We start from the raw sequence: 14,690 nt of genomic DNA on the forward strand, positions 1-14,690 counted from the left end.
AAGATTTTTCTGCCTCTCTTAAGTAAAATATGGGACTTCAGATAATTCCTTCAGTGTAATATGACTTGTATATATGACTTGAATATGTCATACAAGCAATGAGAAAACTATATAGTCAATTTGATTTAATCTTGACAGTGTCTACAGTAAATAATGTAATACATTTACTTATTCAAATGCAGTTCTAGCACTCCTAGGGGTAAACTTGAATAAACTTAATTAAGTTTTAAGTGTGAAGGGGAATTGTAGAAAACATAATTCCCCAAATAAATGAAAAAGCAGTAGAAAGTAATGCCCTAAGTATGACTTTGCATTGTAGTCCAGCTCCCAAGGAGCTTTAATGATACTGGCCTGCCCATACTCTGTTACTCAAGTGGGAAGTGGTGGGCCTGATGTGCTGACTTCAATTTCTTGCATCCTGGAGATGAGGAACTGCATCACTGAACAAGAGAACTAAGTGGTTTGGACTGGGTGCGTAAAGATGTACATTTAAAGAAGGTTTGAAGATATCAAAATGTGTAAAGATTGGCATGTTTTGCCCCAGGAAATAAGGTATGAGATTCTGGAATGCTGAAAAGGCCAACAGAGTTGGTGTGTCTTTGCCCTTAACATACCTAAGAGCATCAGGCAGGGATTAAGAGAGGGCGTTTTAGCTGAGACATTAGAAGAAAAATGGGGTTGCTTTGTTCTGCCTGTTTGCCAAGTCAAGGTGTGCAGGCCTTCATCTATTCAGACACACAGTGGAAAATATACTTTAAGAAGCAAATCTCTGACATATTCCCTGCCTGTATTTTTTGTTATTCTGCTTTTTTTTGTGCTTATCTTTTAAACCACAAGAAGTGAGTTATCATTATGAATAATAATTTGATTTCTGACTGTGTAAGTCCCATGTACAGCTCTCCTGTTCCACTCAGGCTCATAATGCTACTCCTGAATCAGAAGACAGAACTACCTACAGGACATCAAGGACTTTCCAGGACTCAAGGAAGAGACCCTGGGCATAGAAATTCTTCTCTCCATCTCCTAGCATAATACAGACCTTCGTGGATATTCCATGCCGAAGCTAATCTTTCTCCACCAAATTCTTATTATTAAGGGTATGGTTTTTAGTTCATAGGGAAGTGATGTGAGGTGTTGCAGTAAAGTTTGACATATTTTTGGAATGAATAATACCAGAGATTTTGCAAGAGTCATTCTGATATTGAAATTGCTCCCTTCACCTCACTTAGACTGAATTCTTCTGCTACATCCTCTGATAAAAACCAAAGTGAAGGAATTATCTAGAACAGAAAAGCAATCTTTTTCTACTGAAGGGTTGAAAACAAGCATATAAAAGCAAATTAAATTAGAGTTACATAAACAGCTGAGTTGAGGAGGGGTACATTCAGTTAAATCCCAAATTATGTGAAAAATGTAAGCAAGGAGTAATCAGTCTTTGGTTTTGGGTGCAGAAAAGCTAGTGGGCCTCAGTAAAGCTTTCCTGCAGCAGGTTTAAAGGAAACAAAAGGAAATATTTATGATGCATATTAAATTCTAAGAATCCTTGTGGGACATTTTGGAGGCCAAAAACATAAAGAGAGCTGGAAAGGATCTGGATAGATTAGTGAAGATTAAGTCCATTTGTGACTATTCCATTCAGCCATTAGATGCAAGCTTCGTGTCAGACACTCCCACTGATAGCTGGAAACAGGGGATTACAACACAGGAAGAGCCCTTTAATGTGGGCTCTGTTCTCGTTCTGTTCTGTACACATCTGCTGCCAGCAGTTCTTGGAGAAAGGATACTGAATACATGGGCCTTCAGTGTTGAACACAGCAGAGCACTTGTAGGAAACAGCTGGTAGCTTTCTGAATCCCAGAGGAATGAAACACATCTTCACTTGGCTGTATTTCAAGCAAATGTTTAATGTGAGATCTGCAGTGAACTTTATAGCTGAGAAATGCAAGGCCATTTGGTTATAATGCTATTGTAGCTGTATTCCCTGAGTTAACTGCAGTGTACCAGGTGATATTTCAGTTTTCTAGTGATTACATTAATGAATAAAATAATAGTATTAGGCATGTATTAACATCAGCTGCATAGTTTGTCTGTCATGCACAGCGTAAACAAATAAAGCAGAGACACCTATCCATCATAAAAGCTGTGAATGACTGAGGAAATTGGAAAATATGATGAATTAAGGTTGTTCAGGTGCTACTATGCAGAAATATAGCATCAGGTTTCATATCAGAGACCATAAAAGGCCCCGTTTCTGTGTTGTTTTCTCAATTCTCCTGAAACAGAAATATAAATACATATTTTCACAGTATGAGGAATTTGATTTCTTCTCTACTCATTGGTGAAAAAAAAATAAACCAGTATTAAAAATGGAAGGTGATAAATGATGTCTCAGGCTGTCTGAGGGTAAAGTAAAGGGTGTGCAGTGCACTTGTTTACAGAACCTACTCACATACAGAAGATTTATACATACATAAACATACATATTTAGTAGTGATGAGCCCAGACAATCATGAGTTCTGTTGTGTACTCTGAAGAGGAAAACTCTTAGTTGTAAGCTTTTTTGTAGTGAGAAAGGCAGACACAGCTGAAGGCTTCCCACTGCAAACACGTTTTTCCAGTCCTTGTGTAGTGGTTTTGGTTTGCAAATTTAAGATTTTCTCTAATCTTAAGAATTCTTGGTTAACATACTAAAGAGTGTGGTGGGGTTTGGTGTTGGTTAATTATTAATGTACTTATTTTTTGTTGTGAGATAGGATTAGGAGAAAGTATGCTTAAAATTTTAAAAGGGTATAAGGAAATTTTTTATTAATAATAATCAGGTCTGCCCTGTGAACTGACTGCCAAAATACCTATGCCATCTGCACCTGCTAGACGTGGATGTGGAGAGGGGTGACCTCTCTGTAGGAGAGCACACGCTGCTGGAATTGAGGCTGTGGATGGGAACAAAAATATTCTTCCCCAACCAAAGATGCAGTGATGTGCAAGGGCATGGTACCAAGCAGGAGCACCTATCCAAATACATGAACAATGCTCAGCCAGATGTGCAAGGCAAAGAGAAAGCCTCTCTATCAGATCATTAAAGGAAAATATTCACAGGAAACACTATGTGAATATCTTTTCATGGTATGAAATATGTTCACTTTGGCAGTGTTTGTGCCACCCTTTTATTCATTTTAGAACATTTACTAAAACCAAAAATAACTGGCAAGAATTTTTACAGATCTAGCAAAGGTCAAGCAACTATCACAAGCTTAGAAAGCAAAAGTTGTATTTGTGATGGTTGAGGGCTCATGTTGAAAAGGGCACAGGCTTCAGGTATGTGACTCATGCAATACCATGTGACCTCTTTTTCCAATAGAAAAAGGTCACATTTCAGTGTAAATATTTTCAGAAGCAAGAAAAAAATAGTTTGAAAATAACTTTTTGCATATGGTTTTGAAAACGGTGAACTTTTTTTAGAGAGAATAACTTAACAAATAAATATTTTTAAGAAAAATTGCTATCTTGTGACAAGTTTTCCACTGAACTCTGCCTTATATAAAAAATGGATATTTAAGTTATGCTATTGTGAGCACTCTCTGAGACAATCAGTAAGATAAAAAGGTGAAACATTTTCTGTTGTTTTGGTATCAGAACACATGAAACTGAGCTTCTTAAATAATTTCCCTGGAGATCTTGAAAAAGAAAGTTGTAAAGTAGAAAAATATGCCTGTATATTGTAGTCAGCATGCTGACATTTGGCTTTTTTCATGTGGAATTTAAGAATTCCAGGAGGATTAACTTTTTGAAGAGGTGAATATTTGATAATTCTGTATTTGGATGAAATGCATACAGTGACAGGAAAATTCTTCAAGGAAATTTCTGTTTGTTTTAAATGTAATGCTTCAAAGACACAAAGAAAACAAAACTTATATTCCCTACATAAACATATTTCTGTCTCCCCTACTCAGAGTATCTGATTATATAGTTAATCCCCTAAGCTAATCAGCTTTTATTATTTGTTCTCTATGGTTGTATATTACAAAGAAATGAAAACTCAAAACAACCAAGGAAAAAAAACAACAAAAAGACCTTGCAAAAACCACCCCCTTAGACTCCTCCAAAACACCATCATGCACTCTTTTGCTTTTTAAGGAGTGTTTTTAATTTGAAATCATACTAAGGAAGGCCACTCCTTACAGATGGCCGGGAATGATTAAATTTAAAATTGATAAACTTTTCTCTACAGTATGAGACAGTGAGGAAAGCTCATATACCAGGCAAAAGAACTGGAAATAATGTTCAGGTAGACAAAAAACTGCATTAAATCCTACACTTTACATTCACTCCAGAGTCTTCATGGATAAACCAGCAAGACCAGCCCTTGAGCTGCTATTGGTTTCACCTAAGTGGTGGTATCTATTTATGTGAGGGATAGAACTAGCCATTTCCAAATGAAAAGCAGAACTAAAAATAAAAATTATGAAGGAACTGCATTCAGCTGCACACTAGTTTGGCACTCAGTGTTCTGTATCTTGGCCTTGTTCTGCTTTGTGGTCTCTGGGCTAGAAAATATATATTGTTCCAACAATGAAAGTTCCATTTTACATTTCTCAGGACCAAAATTCCTGGCTGAGATATTGCCAACAGTAGAAAGCTAAAAAGTTAATTCAAGGGTGGGGCACAGCGCTGAATAAATTGTACATGTTCTCTCAGAGGTTTTTTCATTGCTCCATCCTATATCCAACCCTGAAATAATAACATCTTAAACTAGATTAAATTTACATATTTTTGTTCATTCCTTGGGAGCACATGACTGCAATGTGAAAAGCCTCACATTTGGTCCTCAAATGGTTTTCAAATTTTTCTTTACATACAGGCTAAGAATTTTCATGGGCTCCGTTATTATGAACTTTAAAAAAGATAATGTGCAGCCCCATCAGTCATTGAGATAATTCAAGTTCAGAACAGAAATACTGTAACCAATGGGCCTGCTTGTCAACTTTCCAAAGTTAGACCAAAAATATGCTTCCTACTGTCCCATTGTTTTTCATCCCATGGTTATAAAAACCATGGTTAAGCCATGTTATCTGATCAGATCCTTGTAAACCACATAATTCAATGAATCATTATTAACTAAACAAATAAAAAAAGGCTTTCACTTTATGTTATCTTGTTTAATGACAAACATGTGCAGTTTGTTTTCTTTATGTTTAATTTCCTTTGTCACGTTCTCATCCACATTACCTGTTCTACCTTGTATCATCTTCTTTAAAAGAACAACTCTGACTTTTGGCTTTCTCAAGTCCTTAGATCTTGGCATTATGAGGCTCATGATCTAACTCATAGATAATCTATCAAGACCTGGTGTCTCTGAGTACAGATATGAACAATGCTCTTGAACCTTGCAGAAAGGTTGACATTTTCAGATTATGATCCACAGAAAATACTGTGATGATCTGTTTAGAGTAGTTTCCTGGAAATGCCAAGGGGAACTTTGAACAAGTTGTATCAAATCTTGGAACATACATTTTGGTGCAATGCCCAGGTTACATTTGCTTTGAAATAGATGACTGATTATCTGGGAACTTGGGATCTGCTGTGAATTACATATATCTGCAAGCCAGATATTGTGTTAGACTCTTGAAGGACGAGCTCATTTATGCACCTTTCTTAGAAACTGTAGAAAGCAAAGGGAGGAGCTGTCTTGCTCTATAACACATGGTTGTTTTCAAGCTGCAGAGTTCCTGATGAGGGAATCAAAGAGTGTTTGATGGTAGCCTTGTGTATCTTGATCACCATTTGCAGAGCCTTTAAAAATAGCCTGTAGATAACCAGCAGTCCAAAGTCTAACAGGTGAATAGTTCTGGGTCAGTGGCAAAAGCAGCCTTCTGTCATATGGCCTCCAGCATAACTGAGTGGTCTTCAGAGTAAGTACCTATATTTTCCCCTAAAAGACATTATGAGATGACACTTAGATCTATTTGTTGCAGTTCTATTTGTCCTGATTTTTTTTTCCCAACCAATGATGTCTCTAATATATTTGCTAAGGAGCTCATTGAAAAGAAATGTAGGGAATGATCCACCTGCTTTCAGACCCAGCATGGTGGGACCCCCTTTATGTATTTACATCTATATCTGTATCAATCTAAAATGGGGAAACAGGAGAGTATACATTATTATTTTTTAGATTATTTTTTTCTGCACGAGATTAGTTAGGATACATTATATTGACTACACAAATAATGTTTTGTTGCTTGCAAGAAGTAGAGATGCACACACTAAGTCAGCCTCTCTATTGAAGAACTTGGCTGAAAAGCTGCTTATAAGTCCAAACAGATGTTTAGAACAATGAAAAATTTATGGAGTGTATGTTTATCTTTAAAAAGAGAATGTTTCAGAGTTCATTCAGGCTCAGGATCCAGTCTTTCTTGGAGGAACTTGACTTGCCTAGGTAGATTAGAGAAAAGCTCAGTGATCACAGAAAGGTATTTTTCAAATATCATAGAAAAGCTTGCTTTCCATCGGAAAACAAAGACTATTGCATTGCTCACCGTGTTTATTTTTTGAAGACCAAATCTGATAAAAAACTTTTTAAGCCTAAGTTTGGTGATTTTTTTTACTAGATTTTCAAATATATTTTTAACTGTTTATAGTTCTTGATAGATTTGTAGAAGACAGTGTAAAATTGTTCCTTACTTAGAAAAAAATCATATTTTGCTCCTGCATTTAGAAATATTTTCAATAGTGTTAATACTTACAGAAATTATTTAACACTGAAAAGTCTGCTTTGTGCAATTTTATGGATCAGGTAAAAAATAAAACTACCTTTCTATCTAAATATTATATATTATTCAAATGTAACCTGAAAAAATAGATTTCTCTGTATATAATCTCTAATTCATATTTTTGTGTAAAATGTTAATGTGTCAGTATTGATTTTTTTTCCACATAGGTTTCTTTTATAGATCTTGTTCTAGTGATTCTACATAGTGAATATTTTATTCCCCTTTCACACTGTCTAAATTTTAACAAAAATATTCCATCTTTAGACAAATATTCTTTTGAATTACAATGACATTAAATAAAGAGTCCTTCTGGCATGACAGCCAGAATGAGTACTGATAAAACTGTAGAATCAGCAGACCCATCAAATCCCCTCCCTCCAAATAATAATTTGTCGGAAACCATAGCAGCCTGCATAGTCTTATATAGGAAAATACAGTTTTCAAAATGAAGTGATTCCATAATAAAAATGTTATGTTCTTGGCAAATAAAAAACTGTGCTTCATTGCAGTGTGCAGAAGTTGGACTCTGTACTTTGTCTTCTGTGAAGAGGAAGCATTAACATGTGACAGTATTATAACTTCTTGAAATGATCTCTTCATTATGTTGCAAAAAAAGTAAATGTGGCAATACAAAGAATGTTTTATCCACAGAGAATGGGCCTGTCTCCAGTGTCAGGGCTGACTATCATGTGCTAGCCTTATCCATGCTCCAAGATCGGAAGATGCAAACTGGTTTTTAATTCAGTGCATAGCCATCTCACTGGTTCATATAGAAGGCAGAATTTGTTAGCAAGTAAAAAAATTATTACCCTGAAGGGGTTGCAGGCCTCTGTTTAATAGCCTAAAATTATGGATAGAATGTAACACGATGTATTTGATTATTGAATTCTTAAATACTTGGGACAGGCATTGTTGAATGGGGTAGAAAGAGTAGACAGATGACTCATTGCAACAGACTAAGGGCTGGGAATGCTTGCTGGTTTATCCATCTCAGAGAGAAGTGTAATTTCTTTGCTACCTTCCCCAGGCCAATGCGCTGCATCACTAGCTTCCTCTTAGTCTGACATGGCATACAGATGGATGTGTTTGGTTTGTATTGCAGGATAGGACTTGATGTATACTGACCTCAGACTGCTTCTGGATGAGGTTATGCTCATAGAAGAGAAAGGATCAAACATCAGGTGGTGTAGCTGCCTCTTTATGCAGGCTATGAATGTTACAGTTTTATATGCATGGCACATAGATGACTCTGTCCAAATTACTTTGTCCACAGAAATCCTCAGCCATGAGATGAATACTTTCAAGGAGTCTGTCTTCAGTGATTTCAACACATAGAGAAAGCAAATCACTCAGTAGAGGCTAAGCTCTTATCATCCCAAAGCTGGTAGCAATCCAAAGCATTCTTGGGCAAGGTGCTTAATGGGAGTAACAAAAAAGCAGCTGAACAGAAGCCAGTAATCCATGCCCTGGCATCTGTGAAGGGAAAATAATAATAGTATATTTCCTTCTCCAAAATCTTGATGACTGCCAGCCAGAATACACTATGTAGGACAGTAATTTAATACCGTGTCATCTTTTCCCCAAATACATTTTTGGGCAGAATTAACTCATGAAATAGCTATGAAAATTAACAATGTCATACTGTCCACTTGAACCAAATTCAGCCATGAAGTCTGTGTTTTTTTACACAGCTTTACAGGACCCTGGGAAAGACTAGGCTTTTAATTTGCCTTGCAGATATATGTGAAGTTTACAAATTCTTGCTTTTTTTGGTGAGATTTTCAGTTAGTTATTTGAACTATTTTTTTTTCCCCCCTTCTTTTAATGAATGAATGGGGACCTGGAATATATATTGTAGAAGACATAGGGAAAAGATTCAAAAGAGCTCATTTATCTGTGCAACTGATTTATTTCCTCTGAGGTGGCTCTTGCCCAGCCCACCAACATATTCTCAGCAACTCAATCTCATTGCTCAATTGCAGATTGCAAACAAACTCAAAATAAGAGGAAGATACAACTTAAATAAACACTCCCCTTTCAAGGTTCACCCATGTGATATATATTATATGTGCCTGGCATAGTGGGAATGAAAGAGAATTCAATTTATGATGGGAACACTGCTTTTAATTCAAGAGCCTGGCACATTAATAAAGAATGATTAAATGTCAGTATTTGGAGAAGCCCATGTTATTCTAGAAATGTAACATTCTGGTTGACAGAGTCTTGAACTCCTGTGAAGAGTAGCCCTTTAAATCTTGAAGTCTGACTGCCATTTGCCCATGGGCTGTCTTATCTGATGGAACCACAGCCAGCTGAGGGTCTCCTTATTTGACCTTAACTTTCCTGTTAACCACCTACAGCTTTAACTCAAGATGCCAAGAATTTTCTTGGCATCCTTCCACAGAGTGCTGGGCCAGATTCTGTTTCTAGTTACAGCAGCGTAAACTCTGGAACTGATCTATCCTCAGCTTCTTCAACCTTGTTGGAATCTCAGAGCAGTTTCTGCCTCCCTATAGATCTGACATCTCTTCATTCCTTGCCTAGAATGACTTACAGCTAACTCTCCTTTTTTTGGTTGTGTCTTGTGTGTTTGCTTGGAAATTTTGCAGGGATACATGTATTCATGCTGATTTTATGTAGTGGCTGTCCAGTCTGACAGAACAGAGTTTGGCGTGTTTGTACAGTAAATATTTATTTCATTCATAAAGTTTTAACAGCAGTACTTTTTCTACTTTTTTGCCATTCAAATAATATTATTATAGTAGCTTCCTTCAACTCTCTCTTTGTCTTTAGCATCCATAAACATTTGGTGTGCTAAGTAAATGGATTTTAATAATCTGATTTGTTTGAAAGAGGCTGTAGTCTTATCCAGCCAGGTGAAGGAAAACATGCTAAATGACTTATTGTTATCTCAGTTAATCTTAAGAACAAGACTACCAAATATTGAACATCCAATCGTTTCACTGTTATCAATTAAAAGTTAAGAACTTGCACACGCGCGCACACACACACACACACACACACACACACACACACACACACAAACAGAAATATTTAAAAATCTAGAAAGAAGTAGGTCAGTTTATGGACTAATCTTCCTGAGGCTGTTCTATGGGCAGAAAAGAAAAGCAAATCAATAGTTCATTATAATATACTTGCTCAACTCTGTTTTGTTTAGACTTGAGAATTTCTGTTATTGAGTGCTCTGGACTTGCCATTAAAGGATTTATCAGATAATCTGCAAAAATTCCACTGCCACACTTGCTTCTACAGTCTTGGAAATTAGTCTTATATCAAAAAAGATATCCACTCTGCTGTCCAGTGCAGTGCTAAGTTATGAGATTCAAACTTATGTGTAAATTGATTCAACCTGCATGTCAAATGGAGTTATGCTCTATTGCCAACCATGGTCACTCCCTGAGGGCATATCCCAACACCTCTGCCCTGCAGTTCTGGCTCAAGGACAGTCTGTCTTCCATTTCATTTCGAGAATATTTTTTTTTCATTAGGGTGAAGTTATCATGTCTTCACAAACTATTTGAGACAGATTTTTTTTGAGGAAAAACTTCAAATATACAGTTTCTGTTTCACAGCAGATTTGTGTGGACAGGGATGCCTCTTACTGCCCTGCTTCATTGTAGCATCAGAGTGCCTGGTAATATTATTTCTCACTGTTGTGATTCCAACATAAATTATTTGGAATAAAACATCATGTTTGAGTGAAAACTTGAGCCTGGAAACTCAGAACTTCAGGAAGATTACAATAGCCAGCAACTAAGCTACTTTTCTCTTGGCAATATTTTTGTTGGTTTCATATTTTTTCCTGTTGTGCAAAATAACTTTTTATATTTCTCAGGCATAATAATAATAATTTATGAGTAATTTATTCAAACTCTACATCACTAGAACTACACTCTATAATTCAAACAGAATTGTCTTTGTAGAGCTGTTGAAAATGCCATAAAAGTTTGATTTTTGTCAATCTACAACTATTAATAGGATTTGAAAAACATTGTGATATTTTTCTATTACTGCTTAAGAATCTCTTCCCATCCTCTTGCAAACAGGAAATGCACAAGATTAGAATTCATTTTAAGGGACTGGAAAGATAAATGTGTTTTTATTGATCCCTTGGTGCTCTGAGTCACAATGTGTAAAAGGACTGCTGCCAAAAAGTTAAATAAATTTTTTTCCCTTCAATGCTTTCTAGCTTTATTACAGACCAGTCCAAGTGGAGCACATGTAACTAGAAATTTTGTGCCTTTTGAAACCATAATAATTCAGTAGTGTATTAGTGTATTAGTATAATAGTAAATTCATTCTCTGTTGACTGGAACATAACATCTTTTTTTACTCCAAAATATTATAAAATACTTATTGGTCACTTTATAATTTTAACATATCATATCTTAGAAAGGGGGTGGCCATTTTAGGAAGGGTGACAGCAAAATCTTCTGAGGCAACCAAAGCTCGACAGTCCACGGTAAGGATGACCTGGCATTAATGAATAGTCCTTGATTTGTGGGCAGATGGTCTCTGTGACCTACTAAAGCCCTATACATTTTTAAATATTTTTTATTATGTTTTTCTACAATCTTGGCATGTTATCAGTGAGTTGGTGTGTGAGATTAGTTGTTCTTTGGACTGCTTTTAACATATTTTATTTTTCATCTGTAGAATAATTATTTGACTATGTCAGCCAAAATTTTTCAAGAGAAGTGCTTAAACCTGACTTCTAAATATATTCTGAAGTATTGATATAAGTGTCTCAAGCGTCTAAGTGCACACAGGATTCATAAAGCATCTAAAATCTCTGAGGACTGAGAGAGTTCATAAACTTTTAAGAACTGAATTCATTATAAATAGGAAAGATGCTTTCAAAGGACACTAGATCAATGAGCCTTAGATCCCTAAGTCACATGAACATTTTTGAAAATGTTGTTCTGGATGCCTTTTGGACACATGACAAAAGAACAGAAAATAATTATAAATAATTATTAAAATAATCATCAAAATAATTATAATTAATAATTATAAAAATATAAATAATTATTATAAATAATTATTACAAAATAATTTTGTAATTGATGATTTTGAATTTGTTCAGAACATCTTACCATAGCTTAGTTTGGGGTTCTTTTCCTCAATTTCATATTTATTTTTTAATTTCTTAAGAAATGAATATAAATATATTGTAGTAAATTAAGAAATGTGTGGATGCAAGAATGTGGAAACTTTGGTCCAGGAGGACCCAATGGACTGAAAGTAAATAGACTGTCTGGAGCAAAAAGTATATCTACATTTTGTCTACTATACTGTGAAAGGAAGATAGCACTTTATTAATCACTTAAACTAATAATTTGATGTGCCATAATGGAGTTGGAATACTGCTCTTGCAATTTAAACTGTTCTTTTTTCTAAGGAGGAGGCAATCAAGAAACCATTTTTAAAATTTTGGTCTCTCTACTTAAAGCAGGGGAAGCTATTATGGAATCATATCCCAGAAAGGGTTTTGTACTTCTATATAATTTTTGATGCATGTGAAATATGCTTATCCTCCAACTTGCCAGCAAAGTAAATATTGGGAAAAGAATCTTTCCTTCATTATATTCTGCTTGCCCAGGGTTTTGTATAGGATTTCTCACAGCTAGTAGCTTTTGCTGTGGCTACTTGCTGTGCCCACCAATTTTAAACTGCTACAGAAGAGAAGTAGAGCTAGTAGTTTTTCAGAAATTCCTGGAGCCTGTTGTAATTCTATATTTCTGCTAGATCTTCTGATAAAAACACTCCTAAGAGTGATCTTCTGCTAAAAAACATTCCCAAGAGTTGTGCAGGCTGGGCTTGAAGGTTTGCTGCAGCTTCAGGTTCTTCATGTGCTAAAGCAAGCTTGCAAATGGTCTGGGGCCACTTGGAGAGTATGTACAGCTGGTACTTTTGTGCAGCCTCACTGAGGAGAAAGAGAAGGTCCACAGGTGTGCACTGCTCATTAAACTGTCTATCATATTCAATGAAATATTTTTTTCAAACAGCTCGAACTGCCCACTGTGTTTCCTTGGTAGACAGCCCTATGCATTTCTGACCAAAGATTTCTGCTGCTAGCTAGTTGAAATTTGAATTAGTTATATATACAAGGAGTTGTTCCTGATCAATCAATGGTTTATGGTTTCAGATTGAGAAGATCACTCTCCTAAACAGAAATACTTGTGCAAAGAAGCAACCAGCAACACTTTCAAGTGTAGAATAGATTTTACATTTAGATTTCAGAGTAGTGTTCAGATTGTGTGTGCTTTCTACACCAGGAATGTTAAGTTCAGCACACAGCTGCTGAATTTCAACAGAGATTCATAAAATCCTCATAATACCTTTTTTGACCCCTTTCTTCCTACTCAATCATTTTCTGCATACCCAAATATGGGACATAGATTAAGGCATTGCATTACCACACTTTTTGCCTGCAAAATGATAATGGAAAAATTTTAGAACTCTCTGGCCATAATTTCAATATTCTCCCCAGTTGATTTAAACCTGAATCATAATAAAAAAGGCAGAATAATGAAAACTGCATGATTTATGTTACTTTTCTGTTGACAGCTCTTCTTCCTCTCACAGACAAGGGTTGAAAGTGCTCATTTTAAGTCATCAAGTAGTTTAAATTCTTCAATGACCTTTGAAATTTTTTTCCTGAGTCCTTGCATGCTACAAGCCAAATTTGATGCAAGAAGGAAACAAGGAACTCAGAAGCAATAAAACTTAAAAACAATAGAAGATGTAAAAATTTACCAAAAAAAAGTTAAAGGGATGAAATACAAAGTTATTTGTTGTGTCTAACTGCTTTAGCATTGCTAGCTGAAGGCACTTACCTATTTTGGTGACTCTTGAACTCAAGTCTGTTGACTCTTGCATGCATGAATTCATCTAAATGGTGAAACTATAGTGCTGTCTATGATCAGCAAAAGTAACTTTGTATGCAGAACTAGAGGTTTTACAAATTTTCTAATATGCCTTCATTCTACAGAACAATCCGGAAGGAAACATGGTCTGCCTGGAAAAAAATCAGATAAGTAGTGCACACTAATTAACTGTGCAGCTATATTTAACCTTCAAATCATTGGCAATAAAGGTGGAGAATTTATTGCATTTTTTCCTCATGTGTGAAGGCTTAGAATTAAGGAGAGAGATGGTTTTACTGTCACCTGCCTTTCTGTTTCTAGGGAAGAAAAGACCAAAGTGATGGAATTTGTCAGCAGACTTGCATGGAAAAAAGGTTTTGATGTTGTGTGAAGGCAGGCTGGGGGTAGGGGGCAGACTGTCTGCCCTGCTGATACACAGCCAGCCCCAGAGATTTTCTTAAACTGATGTCAGTTCAAGAAACACCTTACTGATTTTGGTAAGCTAGGAAATAGTACCTTCCAGAAAAAGAAAGTATAGTTATCACTAATTAAAATAAATAATAACAAAAAATTGCTATTACTACTAGAAATAGTTCATATCCATGCTTCAAATAAAAGGTCTATCTTTTTATTATGTTTTCTTACATACATTTTGCGCTGCAGCATGCATGGCACCTGAAACAAGTTTATATTACAAATCAAAGTTCTTTACAGTGGTTTATAATCAGAAACAATTGTAAGTTTATCACACATACAAATGCAATAATCACAACATGTCACTGATTAGGTACAGCAATATTCTTCCTATCAGTTGCTCACTGAATACTCCCTATTCTCAGTTATTTATTCGTGATATATGATCAGTCACCTGAATCATAGGGCATGGAATAATCAGCCTGGTGATTAGATGACTAAAGTATATTTAGAAGTATTTTAGTAATGAAAGACAAATATTTGGTGACAAGCAGAGATTTAGATTATCAGCTCTAGAAATTGTTTGGGTAAAATGGCAGATTTCAAGCTATAGCTAGTC

This window comes from Lonchura striata, chromosome 3, assembly GCF_046129695.1.
Source record: "Lonchura striata isolate bLonStr1 chromosome 3, bLonStr1.mat, whole genome shotgun sequence".
Lineage (NCBI taxonomy): Eukaryota > Metazoa > Chordata > Aves > Passeriformes > Estrildidae > Lonchura > Lonchura striata.